This window comes from Triticum aestivum, chromosome 3D, assembly GCF_018294505.1.
Source record: "Triticum aestivum cultivar Chinese Spring chromosome 3D, IWGSC CS RefSeq v2.1, whole genome shotgun sequence".
NCBI classification, from domain to species: Eukaryota; Viridiplantae; Streptophyta; class Magnoliopsida; order Poales; family Poaceae; genus Triticum; species Triticum aestivum.
The window spans coordinates 599,301,683-599,317,549 of record NC_057802.1 but is presented as its reverse complement, the minus strand read 5'-3'; positions in this window follow the sequence as shown (position 1 = coordinate 599,317,549).

Below are 15,867 nucleotides of genomic sequence, written 5' to 3'. Positions count from 1 at the left end.
CCGGCAAAGAGCAACATAGGTAATGGTGAAGGCAGTCAGGACAATGAAGGTAAACGCAAACGAAATCCATCAAAATATTGCCAATCCCCCTACGACCTTCTCATTACCCGCAAGAAACGTGTTAAAAAAAGTAAGTCAAATACTACTTATTATTCATTCACGCGTTATGTAATTTTTTATTATTTAACTGACCGTAACTACATTGCTTTAGATCTGTTTGCATCGTCACCACATTCAATTCTAGCAAGTTCTCTTAATAATACTCCGGATCACATAGAGGCAGCCAAAGTTTTTGTTGAGACTCTTGCATCGTCAAAGAAGCATGCGGACCGAACCATGGTTGATGTGCCGCCACCGGATGGGGACACGTGCACGCCAGCTATGCTTCATGATGTCCTGACGTTTAAATGGTTGAATGGCGCTGTAAGTACGAATTTGTTTTTAACAAAACCCTTATTTGTACTTCAGAAGTTGACAGAATTTTGTTGTTTATGTATGCAGATCATCAATGCATATTGCAAACACCTACAACACTGTGATTTTGTTGATCGTTACATATCAACAACGTGGTTCCCCAAATTTATGTTGAATAGGGAAAGGGGAAAGACCAAGTCAGTAAATAATCTAAACTCAGAGAACCTTACAAAGAAAACAAAAGTGCTCACGAGAGTAATGGATGAGTATTTCAGACGGGACAAGGTATTGCTTTCATATGTATTAGTTTTTCTTAGTCAATAGTGTTTAGAGGAGTGCAGTGTTTAATTGCACTAACATAATTTGGTTGCTATGTAGGCGTATTTTCCTATGCACGTTAACGAGATTCATTGGATAACCATAGTGATGCACACGGTCAAGGAGGAGTTTCAAGTTCTTGACTCAAATTCTAATGGCGCAATTAGCCAAAGAATTCACAATATGATTGCCACCCTGGTACGCTATAATTTTCGCACTCGCATTAAGAAAAATATTGGGTGCTCATACATTAACTTCTGGTTTCGTTAATTTATTTCAGAGAGCTGAAATTTCTAAGGATATTATGGAGGCCAACTCTACTTTTCATGGCCAATAAATGAGTATGAAATGCCGAGACAAAAAGATGGGTAAGTTAATACTGCATACAACTAGTACAAGCAAGTGCATGCTACGTCCTAAGCTGATCGCACGTGTTTATTGCAGAGTGTCTTGTGGACTTTTTGTGATGTGGTGCATAAAACACTAGGACGGAGATCGCTGGACATATGAATTTGACCAGGAAGAGATTAATGCGTCAAGGCCACGTATTGTCGCGGAAATTATTTTTTCAGAGGTGAACAAATTAGAGAAGGTCAAGATGAAAATTGTTAAAATCATGGAGAAGGAATAGGTATTAGCATCGGTAGGGTTTTAGTCCCGTAGAAGGTTTCCTTGCCGTTGTTGGGTACTTTGTTCGATTGTAATGTGACATGGCACTTTCAGTTTATTTGTTATCCTACTTTGTTAAAGGATATGAGCTATGGCAATTTCAGTTTATTCCTTATGCCACCTTGTTCAAGGTTATGAGACATGGCATTTAATTGTTATGTGTGAAATATGTGTTACTGCTGTCATGACTTTCTCGACTGTTTAACATTTAAAAAAATTAATCTATGTGAAAAAAACATATTAAAAAAATGGCCCAGCCGTGGATGGGCGCGCGCATGGACAGTTTACTAGAACGCCTTTGGGAAGGCCTTTCGGCTGGCGAGCGGGGAGTACACGGCGCACAACACGGCATTCATTGAAGTTGTCTGCAGTGAGCTTGTGAGACGGCGACGATGCGGGTATATAAACCGGTCGTGGCATCTGTCCGCGGGCGAGCTGGGACTAAACATAGTCGCCACAACGCGCCAGCGTCCCCAGCCGCACACGAAGAGGCCTTAAAGGGCCGGCCCACGCGCCCGACGCGCGTTGTTAATAGGCCGACAGATCGCCAGAAATCCCCCTTGGGATCGTTGTATGTGCCCGCGCGGTCGGGCAGGACGAGACGTCTGTGACCGGGCCCGCGGCTGTCGCTCGGTCGGCGGCTGGGCCACTAGACGCGCGCGTGGCGCACAGCGAATCGCGCAAGGCCCGCACTAGCTGGACTGCGCGGGCCCGCCACTGCCTCGGCTGTTGGCCACCGCACGGGCTGGGCTCGAATATTCGTCCTCGGCGCGCCAATCATGCTGCCAGGCCGATCTTCATCGGATCCAGCGCCGCTGCTGCGACCAGAATCGCCCTGGGATCATGTGCACGTTTTATCCACATCATGCCAACTCAGCAAGGCAGGGATATTTTTTAATAAAAATATGACCGCCGCGAATACAAACAACAACAGTACATATAACATCACAGCCGCAAACTGATTCATTTTAGCACAGCAAAAATATTACTTGCCCACACTTATAACATTTCGTCTCACAAAATAGTACCATTGATAGTTGGACACACATTTATGTTTAGTCTCACACGAAAGCGACAATAAAACGTAAAAATATTGTCTGCAAATATAGTATGACATGGTAATTGAACTCTGTCCCAGTGCCTTCCATTGATTATTAAAAGTTTTTCATTATGCCCGGTTCCTACATAACAAATTGTAAACAACTCATCACACAATTTTAAAGAGAGAAACATAAGCTAACTAAAACAATGTAAAACTTATTTTTCATTCTGGGGCACGTTTGCCGTCTATGGCCCTCTCCGCGACATATGCCACAAAGAGGACCGGGTTTTCTCTTAGAAAATGCTTTTGGTCTTCCAGTTTTGTAACATTTGGATCTTTCTTTGCCCGCCTTATCGTGCTCTGTTTAGGGGCGCCCTTCGTGGAAACTTTCACGGGATCACCTATGACATCAACATGTTGTTCCGGCTCACGTGGCTCCTCATGCACATTTCTTCTACTACCAACAGCATCATCATCGGGGACCTTTTTCTCAGCTATTATATTCTGCAGACACTGCATCAACTCATCAAAGACGAATGGATCATTTGAAGCAACATGGAAAGCTTCTGCTCCTGTTATACTGAGTTGACTGTACACTACTAGGAAATGGGCTATAGATAATATTGACATTAATGGCGCACCACACATGTGGTGCGCCACTACTATATACTAATGGCGCACCATGTGTTGGTGCACCATTAGTGTCCAAATACTAATGGCGCACCACATCCACGGTGCGCCACTTGTAACAATTTTTTTTATTTTTTTTTCAAAACGAGTAATGGCGCACCAGGGGATAGTGCACCATTACTAGTTAGACTAGTAATGGCGCACCACATCCACGGTGCGCCACTAGTAAATTTTTTTCAAAATTTTTTTCAAATTTTTTTTCATTTTTTTTCAAAACTAGTAATGGCGCACCGTTTGTGTGGTGCGCCGTTACTAGTTGAACTAGAAATGGCGCACCACTCCCACGGTGCGCCATTACTAACTTGGCCCAAAAAATCCACTGAATGCACGCTTTTATTTTTTTTCAAAACTGTAATGGCGCACCGTGTGTGTGGTGCACCATTACTAGTTGAACTAGTAATGGCGCACCACTCCCACGGTGCGCCATTACAAACTTGGCCCAAAAAATACACCGAATGCACCCCCCCTCGGTGGACCGCATTTTTAGTTAAAATTTTTTTTAAAGAAAATGATGGAAATGTGAAAAAAATAAGTTTCCTATGTGATATGTGGTCTGCTTTTAGGGAAAATTTACAAATATGAATTTCGACTTTATTTGCAAAATCTCTCTGGAATTTGTAAAATGGGCATAACTTTTGCATACGAACTCGGATTAAAAAGTTTTTTATATGAAAAATCATCTACTCGAAAAGTTACATCCGAATTTAACCAGGAAGAGATTAATGCGTCAAGGCCACGTATTGTCGCGGAAATTATTTTTTCAAAGGTGAACATATTAGAGAAGGTCAAGATGAAAATTGTTAAAATATTGGAGAAGGAATAGGTATTAGCATCGGTAGGGTTTTAGTCCCGTAAAAGGTTTCCCTGCCGTTGTTGGGTACTTTGTTCGATTGTAATGTGACATGGCACTTTCAGTTTATTTGTTATCCTACTTTGTTAAAGGATATGAGATATGGCAATTTCAGTTTATTCCTTATGCCACCTTGTTCAAGGTTATGAGACATGGCATTTAATTGTTATGTGTGAAATATGTGTTACTGCTGTCATGACTTTCTTGACTGTTTAACATTTAAAAAAATTTAATCTATGTGAAAAAACGTATTAAAAAAATGGCCCAGCCGTGGATGGGCGCGCGCATGGACAGTTTATTAGAACGCCTTTGGGTTTCGGCTGGCGAGCGGGGAGTACACGGCGCACAACACGGCATTCATTGAAGTTGTCTGCAGTGAGCTTGTGAGACGGCGACGACGCGGGTATATAAACCGGTCGTGGCGTCTGTCCGCGGGCGAGCTGGGACTAAACATAGTCGCCACAACGCGCCAGCGTCCCCAGCCGCACACGAAGAGGCCTTAAAGGGCCGGCCCACGCGCCCGACGCGCGTTGTTAATAGGCCGACAGATCGCCAGAAATCCCCCTTGGGATCGTTGTATGTGCCCGCGCGGTCGGGCAGGACGAGACGTCTGCGACCGGGCCCGCGGCTGTCGCTCGGTCGGCGGCTGGGCCACCAGACGCGCGAGCGGCGCACAGCGAATCGCGCAAGGCCCGCACTAGCTGGACTGCGCGGGCCCGCCACTGCCTCGGCTGTTGGCCACCGCACGGGCTGGGCTCGAATATTCGTCCTCGGCGCGCCAATCATGCTGCCAGGCCGATCTTCATCGGATCCAGCGCCGCTGCTGCGACCAGAATCGCCCTGGGATCATGTGCACGTTTTATCCACATCATGCCAACTCAGCAAGGCAGGGATATTTTTTTATAAAAATATGACCGCCGCGAATACAAACAACAACAGTACATATAACATCACAGCCGCAAACTGATTCATTTTAGCACAGCAAAAATATTACTTGCCCACACTTATAACATTTCGTCTCACAAAATAGTACCATTGATAGTTGGACACACATTTATGTTTAGTCTCACACGAAAGCGACAATAAAACGGATAAATATTGTCTGCAAATATAGTATGACATGGTAATTGAACTCTGTCCCAGTGCCTTCCATTGATTATTAAAAGTTTGTCATTATGCCCGGTTCCTACATAACAAATTGTAAACAACTCATCACACAATTTTAAAGAGAGAAACATAAGATAATTAAAACAATGTAAAACTTATTTTTGATTCTGGGGCACGTTTGCCGTCTATGGCCCTTTTCGCGAAATATGCCACAAAGAGGACCGGGTTTTCTCTTAGAAAATGATTTTGGTCTTCCAGTTTTGTAACATTTGGATCTTTCTTTGCCCGCCTTATCGTGCTCTATTTAGGGGCGCCCTTCGTGGAAACTTTCACGGGATCACCTATGACATCAACATGTTGTTCCGGCTCACGTGGCTCCTCATGCACATTTCTTCTACTACCAACAACATCATCATCATGGACCTTTTTCTCAGCTATTATATTCTGCAGACACTGCATCAACTCATCAAAGACGAATGGATCATTTGAAGCAACATGGAAAGCTTCTGCTCCTGTTATACTGAGTTGACTGTACACTACTAGGAAAAGGGCTATAGATAATATTGACATTAATGGCGCACCACACATGTGGTGCGCCACTACTATATACGAATGGCGCACCATGTGTTGGTGCGCCATTAGTGTCCAAATACTAATGGCGCACCACATCCACGGTGCGCCACTAGTAACAATTTGTTATTATTTTTTTTCAAAACGAGTAATGGCGCACCAGGGGATAGTGCACCATTACTAGTTAGACTAGTAATGGCGCACCACATCCACGGTGAGCCACTAGTAATTTTTTTTCAAATTTTTTTTCAAATTTTTTTTCATTTTTTTTCAAAACTAGTAATGGCGCACCGTTTGTGTGGTGCGCCATTACTAGTTGAACTAGGAATGGCGCACCACTCCCACGGTGCGCCATTACTAACTTGGCTCAAAAAAATCCACTGAATGCATGCTTTTATTTTTTTTCAAAACTGTAATGGCGCACCGTGTGTGTGGTGCACCATTACTAGTTGAACTAGTAACTAGTAATGGTGCACCACTCCCACGGTGCACCATTACAAACTTGGCCCAAAAAATACACCGAAGGCACCCCCCCCCCCCCCGGTGGACCGCATTTTCAGTTTAAAAAAATAAAAGAAAATGATGGAAATGTGAAAAAAAATTAGTTTCCCATGTGATATGTGGTATGCTTTTAGGTAAAATTTACAAATATGAATTTCGACTTTATTTGCAAAATCTCTCTGGAATTTGTAAAATTGGCATAACTTTTGCATACGAACTCGGATTAAAAAGTTTTTTATATGAAAAATCATCTACTCGAAAAGTTACATCCGAATTTAACCAGGAAGTGATTAATGCGTCAAGGCCACGTATTGTCGCGGAAATTATTTTTTCAAAGGTGAACATATTAGAGAAGGTCAAGATGAAAATTGTTAAAATATTGGAGAAGGAATAGGTATTAGCATCGGTAGGGTTTTAGTCCCGTAGAAGGTTTCCCTGCCGTTGTTGGGTACTTTGTTCGATTGTAATGTGACATGGCACTTTCAGTTTATTTGTTATCCTACTTTGTTAAAGGATATGAGATATGGCAATTTCAGTTTATTCCTAATGCCACCTTGTTCAAGGTTATGAGACATGGCATTTAATTGTTATGTGTGAAATATGTGTTACTGCTGTCATGACTTTCTCGACTGTTTAACATTTAAAAAAATTTAATCTATGTGAAAAAACATATTAAAAAAATGGCCCAGCGTGGATGGGCGCGCGCATGGACAGTATACTAGAACGCCTTTGGGAAGGCCTTTCGGCTGGCGAGCGGGGAGTACACGGCGCACAACACGGCATTCATTGAAGTTGTCTGCAGTGAGCTTGTGAGACGGCGACGACGCGGGTATATAAACCGGTCGTGGCGTCTGTCTGCGGGCGAGCTGGGACTAAACATAGTCGCCACAACGCGCCAGCGTCCCCAGCCGCACACGAAGAGACCTTAAAGGGCCGGCCCACGCGCCCGACGTGCGTTGTTAATAGGCCGACAGATCGCCAGAAATCCCCCTTGGGATCGTTGTATGTGCCCGCGCGATCGGGCAGGACGAGACGTCTGCGACTGGGCCCGCGGCTGTCGCTTGGTCGGCGGCTGGGCCACCAGACGCGCGCGTGGCGCACGGCGAATCGCGCAAGGCCCGCACTAGCTGGACTGCGCGGGCCCGCCACTGCCTCGGCTGTTGGCCACCGCACGGGCTGGGCTCGAATATTCGTCCTCGGCGCGCCAATCATGCTGCCAGGCCGATCTTCATCGGATCCAGCGCCGCTGCTGCGACCAGAATCGCCCCGGGATCATGTGCACGTTTTGTCCACATCACGCCAACTCAGCAAGGCAGGGATATTTTTTAATAAAAATATGACCGCCGCGAATACAAACAACAACAGTACATATAACATCACAGCCGCAAACTGATTCATTTTAGCACAGCAAAAATATTACTTGCCCACACTTATAACATTTCGTCTCACAAAATAGTACCATTGATAGTTGGACACACATTTATGTTTAGTCTCACACGAAAGAGACAATAAAACGTAAAAATATTGTCTGCAAATATAGTATGACATGGTAATTGAACTCTGTCCCAGTGCCTTCCATTGATTATTAAAAGTTTGTCATTATGCCCGGTTCCTACATAACAAATTGTAAACAACTCATCACACAATTTTAAAGAGAGAAACATAAGATAATTAAAACAATGTAAAACTTATTTTTCATTCTGGGGCACGTTTGCCGTCTATGGCCCTTTTCGCGACATATGCCACAAAGAGGACCGGGTTTTCTCTTAGAAAATGATTTTGGTCTTCCAGTTTTGTAACATTTGGATCTTTCTTTGCCCGCCTTATCGTGCTCTGTTTAGGGGCGCCCTTCGTGGAAACTTTCACGGGATCACCTATGACATCAACATGTTGTTCCGGCTCACGTGGCTCCTCATGCACATTTCTTCTACTACCAACAGCATCATCATCGGGGACCTTTTTCTCAGCTATTATATTCTGCAGACACTGCATCAACTCATCAAAGACGAATGGATCATTTGAAGCAACATGGAAAGCTTCTGCTCCTGTTATACTGAGTTGACTGTACACTACTAGGAAAAGGGCTATAGATAATATTGACATTAATGGCGCACCACACATGTGGTGCGCCACTACTATATACGAATGGCGCACCATGTGTTGGTGCGCCATTAGTGTCCAAATACTAATGGCGCACCACATCCACGGTGCGCCACTAGTAACAATTTTTTATTATTTTTTTTCAAAACGAGTAATGGCGCACCAGGGGATAGTGCACCATTACTAGTTAGACTAGTAATGGCGCACCACATCCACGGTGAGCCACTAGTAATTTTTTTCAAATTTTTTTCAAATTTTTTTCATTTTTTTTTCAAAACTAGTAATGGCGCACCGTTTGTGTGGTGCGCCATTCCTAGTTCAACTAGTAATGGCGCACCACTCCCACGGTGCGCCATTACTAACTTGGCTCAAAAAAATCCACTGAATGCATGCTTTTATTTTTTTTCAAAACTGTAATGGCGCACCGTGTGTGTGGTGCACCATTACTAGTTGAACTAGTAATGGCGCACCACTCCCACGGTGCACCATTACAAACTTGGCCCAAAAAATACACCGAATGCACCCCCCCCCCCCCGCCCCCCGTGGACCGCATTTTCAGTTTAAAAAAAAAAGAAAATGATGGAAATGTAAAAAAAATAAGTTTCCCATGTGATATGTGGTCTGCTTTTAGGTAAAATTTACAAATATGAATTTCGACTTTATTTGCAAAATCTCTCTGGATTTTTGTAAAATTGGCATAACTTTTGCATACGAACTCGGATTAAAAAGTTTTTTATATGAAAAATCATCTACTCGAAAAGTTACATCCGAATTTAACCAGGAAGAGATTAATGCGTCAAGGCCACGTATTGTCGCGGAAATTATTTTTTCAAAGGTGAACATATTAGAGAAGGTCAAGATGAAAATTGTTAAAATATTGGAGAAGGAATAGGTATTAGCATCGGTAGGGTTTTAGTCCCGTAGAAGGTTTCCCTGCCGTTGTTGGGTACTTTGTTCGATTGTAATGTGACATGGCACTTTCAGTTTATTTGTTATCCTACTTTGTTAAAGGATATGAGATATGGCAATTTTAGTTTATTCCTTATGCAACCTTGTTCAAGGTTATGAGACATGGCATTTAATTGTTATGTGTGAAATATGTGTTACTGCTGTCATGACTTTCTCGACTGTGTAACACTTAAAAAAAATTAATCTGTGTGAAAAAACATATTAAAAAAATGGCCCAGCCGTGGATGGGTGCGCGCATGGACAGTTTACTAGAACGCCTTTGGGAAGGCCTTTCGGCTGGCGAGCGGGGAGTACACGGCGCACAACACGGCATTCATTGAAGTTGTCTGCAGTGAGCTTGTGAGACGGCGACGACGCGGGTATATAAACCGGTCGTGGCGTCTGTCTGCGGGCGAGCTGGGACTAAACATAGTCGCCACAACGCGCCAGCGTCCCCAGCCGCACACGAAGAGACCTTAAAGGGCCGGCCCACGCGCCCGACGTGCGTTGTTAATAGGCCGACAGATCGCCAGAAATCCCCCTTGGGATCGTTGTATGTGCCCGCGCGATCGGGCAGGACGAGACGTCTGCGACCGGGCCCGCGGCTGTCGCTTGGTCGGCGGCTGGGCCACCAGACGCGCGCGTGGCGCACGGCGAATCGCGCAAGGCCCGCACTAGCTGGACTGCGCGGGCCCGCCACTGCCTCGGCTATTGGCCACCGCACGGGCTGGGCTCGAATATTCGTCCTCGGCGCGCCAATCATGCTGCCAGGCCGATCTTCATCGGATCCAGCGCCGCTGCTGCGACCAGAATCGCCCCGGGATCATGTGCACGTTTTGTCCACATCACGCCAACTCAGCAAGGCAGGGATATTTTTTAATAAAAATATGACCGCCGCGAATACAAACAACAACAGTACATATAACATCACAGCCGCAAACTGATTCATTTTAGCACAGCAAAAATATTACTTGCCCACACTTATAACATTTCGTCTCACAAAATAGTACCATTGATAGTTGGACACACATTTATGTTTAGTCTCACACGAAAGAGACAATAAAACGTAAAAATATTGTCTGCAAATATAGTATGACATGGTAATTGAACTCTGTCCCAGTGCCTTCCATTGATTATTAAAAGTTTGTCATTATGCCCGGTTCCTACATAACAAATTGTAAACAACTCATCACACAATTTTAAAGAGAGAAACATAAGATAATTAAAACAATGTAAAACTTATTTTTCATTCTGGGGCACGTTTGCCGTCTATGGCCCTTTTCGCGACATATGCCACAAAGAGGACCGGGTTTTCTCTTAGAAAATGATTTTGGTCTTCCAGTTTTGTAACATTTGGATCTTTCTTTGCCCGCCTTATCGTGCTCTGTTTAGGGGCGCCCTTCGTGGAAACTTTCACGGGATCACCTATGACATCAACATGTTGTTCCGGCTCACGTGGCTCCTCATGCACATTTCTTCTACTACCAACAGCATCATCATCGGGGACCTTTTTCTCAGCTATTATATTCTGCAGACACTGCATCAACTCATCAAAGACGAATGGATCATTTGAAGCAACATGGAAAGCTTCTGCTCCTGTTATACCGAGTTGACTGTACACTACTAGGAAAAGGGCTATAGATAATATTGACATTAATGGCGCACCACACATGTGGTGCGCCACTACTATATACGAATGGCGCACCATGTGTTGGTGCGCCATTAGTGTCCAAATACTAATGGCGCACCACATCCACGGTGCGCCACTAGTAACAATTTTTTATTATTTTTTTTCAAAACGAGTAATGGCGCACCAGGGGATAGTGCACCATTACTAGTTAGACTAGTAATGGCGCACCACATCCACGGTGAGCCACTAGTAATTTTTTTTCAAATTTTTTTTCAAAGTTTTTTTCATTTTTTTTTCAAAACTAGTAATGGCGCACCGTTTGTGTGGTGCGCCATTACTAGTTGAACTAGGAATGGCGCACCACTCCCACGGTGCGCCATTACTAACTTGGCTCAAAAAAATCCACTGAATGCATGCTTTTATTTATTTTCAAAACTGTAATGGCGCACCGTGTGTGTGGTGCACCATTACTAGTTGAACTAGTAATGGCGCACCACTCCCACGGTGCACCATTACAAACTTGGCCCAAAAAATACACCGAATGCACCCCCCCCCCCCCCCCCCGGTGGACCGCATTTTCAGTTTAAAAAAAAAGAAAATGATGGAAATGTGAAAAAAATAAGTTTCCCATGTGATATGTGGTCTGCTTTTAGGTAAAATTTACAAATATGAATTTCGACTTTATTTGCAATATCTCTCTGGATTTTTGTAAAATTGGCATAACTTTTGCATACGAACTCGGATTAAAAAGTTTTTTATATGAAAAATCATCTACTCGAAAAGTTACATCCGAATTTAACCAGGAAGAGATTAATGCGTCAAGGCCACGTATTGTCGCGGAAATTATTTTTTCAAAGGTGAACATATTAGAGAAGGTCAAGATGAAAATTGTTAAAATATTGGAGAAGGAATAGGTATTAGCATCGGTAGGGTTTTAGTCCCGTAGATGGTTTCCCTGCCGTTGTTGGGTACTTTGTTCGATTGTAATGTGACATGGCACTTTCAGTTTATTTGTTATCCTACTTTGTTAAAGGATATGAGATATGGCAATTTTAGTTTATTCCTTATGCCACCTTATTCAAGGTTATGAGACATGGCATTTAATTGTTATGTGTGAAATATGTGTTACTGCTGTCATGACTTTCTCGACTGTGTAACACTTAAAAAAATTTAATCTATGTGAAAAAACATATTAAAAAAATGGCCCAGCCGTGGATGGGCGCGCGCATGGACAGTTTACTAGAACGCCTTTGGGAAGGCCTTTCGGCTGGCGAGTGGGGAGTACACGGCGCACAACACGGCATTCATTGAAGTTGTCTGCAGTGAGCTTGTGAGACGGCGACGACGCGGGTATATAAACCGGTCGTGGCGTCTGTCTGCGGGCGAGCTGGGACTAAACATAGTCGCCACAACGCGCCAGCGTCCCCAGCCGCACACGAAGAGACCTTAAAGGGCCGGCCCACGCGCCCGACGTGCGTTGTTAATAGGCCGACAGCTCGCCTGAAATCCCCCTTGGGATCGTTGTATGTGCCCGCGCGGTCGGGCAGGACGAGACGTCTGCGACCGGGCCCGCGGCTGTCGCTCGGTCGGCGGCTGGGCCACCAGACGCGCGCGTGGCGCACGGCGAATCGCGCAAGGCCCGCACTAGCTGGACTGCGCGGGCCCGCCACTGCCTCGGCTATTGGCCACCGCACGGGCTGGGCTCGAATATTCGTCCTCGGCGCGCCAATCATGCTGCCAGGCCGATCTTCATGGATCCAGCGCCGCTGCTGCGACCAGAATCGCCCCGGGATCATGTGCACGTTTTGTCCACATCACGCCAACTCAGCAAGGCAGGGATATTTTTTAATAAAAATATGACCGCCGCGAATACAAACAACAACAGTACATATAACATCACAGCCGCAAACTGATTCATTTTAGCACAGCAAAAATATTACTTGCCCACACTTATAACATTTCGTCTCACAAAATAGTACCATTGATAGTTGGACTCACATTTATGTTTAGTCTCACACGAAAGCGACAATAAAACGTAAAAATATTGTCTGCAAATATAGTATGACATGGTAATTGAACTCTGTCCCAGTGCCTTCCATTGATTATTAAAAGTTTGTCGTTATGCCCGGTTCCTACATAACAAATTGTAAACAACTCATCACACAATTTTAAAGAGAGAAACATAAGATAATTAAAACAATGTAAAACTTATTTTTCATTCTGGGGCACGTTTGCCGTCTATGGCCCTCTTCGCGACATATGCCACAAAGAGGACCGGGTTTTCTCTTAGAAAATGATTTTGGTCTTCCAGTTTTGTAACATTTGGATCTTTCTTTGCCCGCCTTATCGTGCTCTGTTTAGGGGTGCCCTTCGTGGAAACTTTCATGGGATCACCTATGACATCAACATGTTGTTCCGGCTCACGTGGCTCCTCATGCACATTTCTTCTACTACCAACAGCATCATCATCAGGGACCTTTTTCTCAGCTATTATATTCTGCAGACACTGCATCAACTCATCAAAGACGAATGGATCGTTCGAAGCAACATGGAAAGCTTCTGCTCCTGTTATACTGAGTTGACTGTACACTACTAGGAAAAGGGCTATAGATAATATTGACATTAATGGCGCACCACACATGTGGTGCGCCACTACTATATACTAATGGCGCACCATGTGTTGGTGCGCTATTAGTGTCCAAATACTACTGGTGCACCACATCCACGGTGCGCCACTAGTAACAATTTTTTTTATTTTTTTTCAAAACGAGTAATGGCGCACCAGGGGATAGTGAGCCATTACTAGTCTAACTAGTAATGGCGCACCACATCCACGGTGCGTCACTAGTAATTTTTTTCAAATTTTTTTCAAAACTAGTAATGGCGCACCGTGTGTGTGGTGCGCCGTTACTAGTTGAACTAGGAATGGCGCACCACTCCCACGGTGCGCCATTACTAACTTGGCCCAAAAAATCCACTGAATGCACGCTATTATTTTTTTTCAAAACTGTAATGGCGCACCGTGTGTGTGGTGCACCATTACTAGTTCGCCATTACAAACTTGGCCCAAAAAATACACCGAATGCACGCCTCCCGGTGGACCGCATTTTCAGTTTTAAAAAAAATAAAAGAAAATGATGGAAACGTAAAAAAAATAAGTTTCCCATGTGATATGTGGTCTGCTTTTAGGGAAAATTTACAAATATGAATTTCGACTTTATTTGCAAAATCTCTCTGGAATTTGTAAAATGGGCATAACTTTTGCATACGAATTCGGATTAAAAAGTTTTTTATATGAAAAATCATCTACTCGAAAAGTTACATTCGAATTTAACCAGGAAGAGATTAATGCGTCAAGGCCACGTATTGTCGCGGAAATTATTTTTTCAAAGGTGAACAAATTAGAGAAGGTCAAGATGAAAATTGTTAAAATCATGGAGAAGGAATAGGTATTAGCATCGGTAGGGTTTTAGTCCCGTAGAAGGTTTCCCTGCCGTTGTTGGGTACTTTGTTCGATTGTAATGTGACATGGCACTTTCAGTTTATTTGTTATCCTACTTTGTTAAAGGATATGAGATATGGCAATTTCAGTTTATTCCTTATGCCACCTTGTTCAAGGTTATGAGACATGGCATTTAATTGTTATGTGTGAAATATGTGTTACTGCTGTCATGACTTTCTCGACTGTGTAACATTTAAAAATAATAATCTATGTGAAAAAACATATTAAAAAAATGGCCCAGCCGTGGATGATCGCGCGCATGGACAATTTAATAGAACGCCTTTGGGAAGGCCTTTCGGCTGGCGAGCGGGGAGTACACGGCGCACAACACGGCATTCATTGAAGTTGTCTGCAGTGAGCTTGTGAGACGGCGACGACGCGGGTATATAAACCGGTCGTGGCGTCTGTCCGCGGGCGAGCTGGGACTAAACATAGTCGCCACAACGCGCCAGCGTCCACAGCCGCACACGAAGAGGCCTTAATGGGCCGGCCCACGCGCCCGATGCGCGTTGTTAATAGGTCGACAGATCGCCAGAAATCCCCCTTGGGATCGTTGTATGTGCCCGCGCGGTCGGGCAGGACGAGACGTCTGCGACCGGGCCCGCGGCTGTCGCTCGGTCGGCGGCTAGCCCACCAGACGCGCGCGTGGCGCACGGCGAATCGCCCAAGGCCCGCACTAGCTGGACTGCGGGGGCTCGCCACTGCCTCGGCTATTGGCCACCGCACGGGCTGGGCTCGAATATTCGTCCTCGGCGCGCCAATCATGTTGCCAGGCCGATCTTCATCGGATCCAGCGCCGCTGCTGCGACCAGAATCGCCCTGGGATCATGTGCATGTTTTATCCACATCACACCAACTCAGCAAGGCAGGGATATTTTTTTTATAAAACTATGTCCGCCGCGAATACAAACAACAACAGTACATATAACATCACAGCCGCAAACTAATTCATTTTAGCACAGCAAAAATATTACTTGCCCACACTTATAACATTTCGTCTCACAAAATAGTACCATTGATAGTTGGACACACATTTATGTTTAGTCTCACACGAAAGCGACAATAAAACGTAAAAATATTGTCTGCAAATATAGTATGACATGGTAATTGAACTCTGTCCCAGTGCCTTCCATTGATTATTAAAAGTTTGTCATTATGCCCGGTTCCTACATAAAAAATTGTAACGAACTCATCACACAATTTTAAAGAGAGAAACATAAGATAATTAAAACAATGTAAGACTTATTTTTCATTCTGGGGGCAAGTTTGCCGTCTATTGCCCTCTTCGCGACATATGCCACAAAGAGGACCGGGCTTTCTCTTAGAAAATGATTTTGGTCTTCCATTTTTTGTAACATTTGGTTCTTTCATTGCCCGCCCTGTCGTGCTCTGTTTGGGGACGCCCTTCGTGGAAACTTTCACGGGATCACCTATGACATCAACATGCTGTTCCGGCTCACGTGGCACCTCATGCACATTTCTTCTACTACCAACAGCATCATCATCAGGGACCTTTTTCTCAGCTA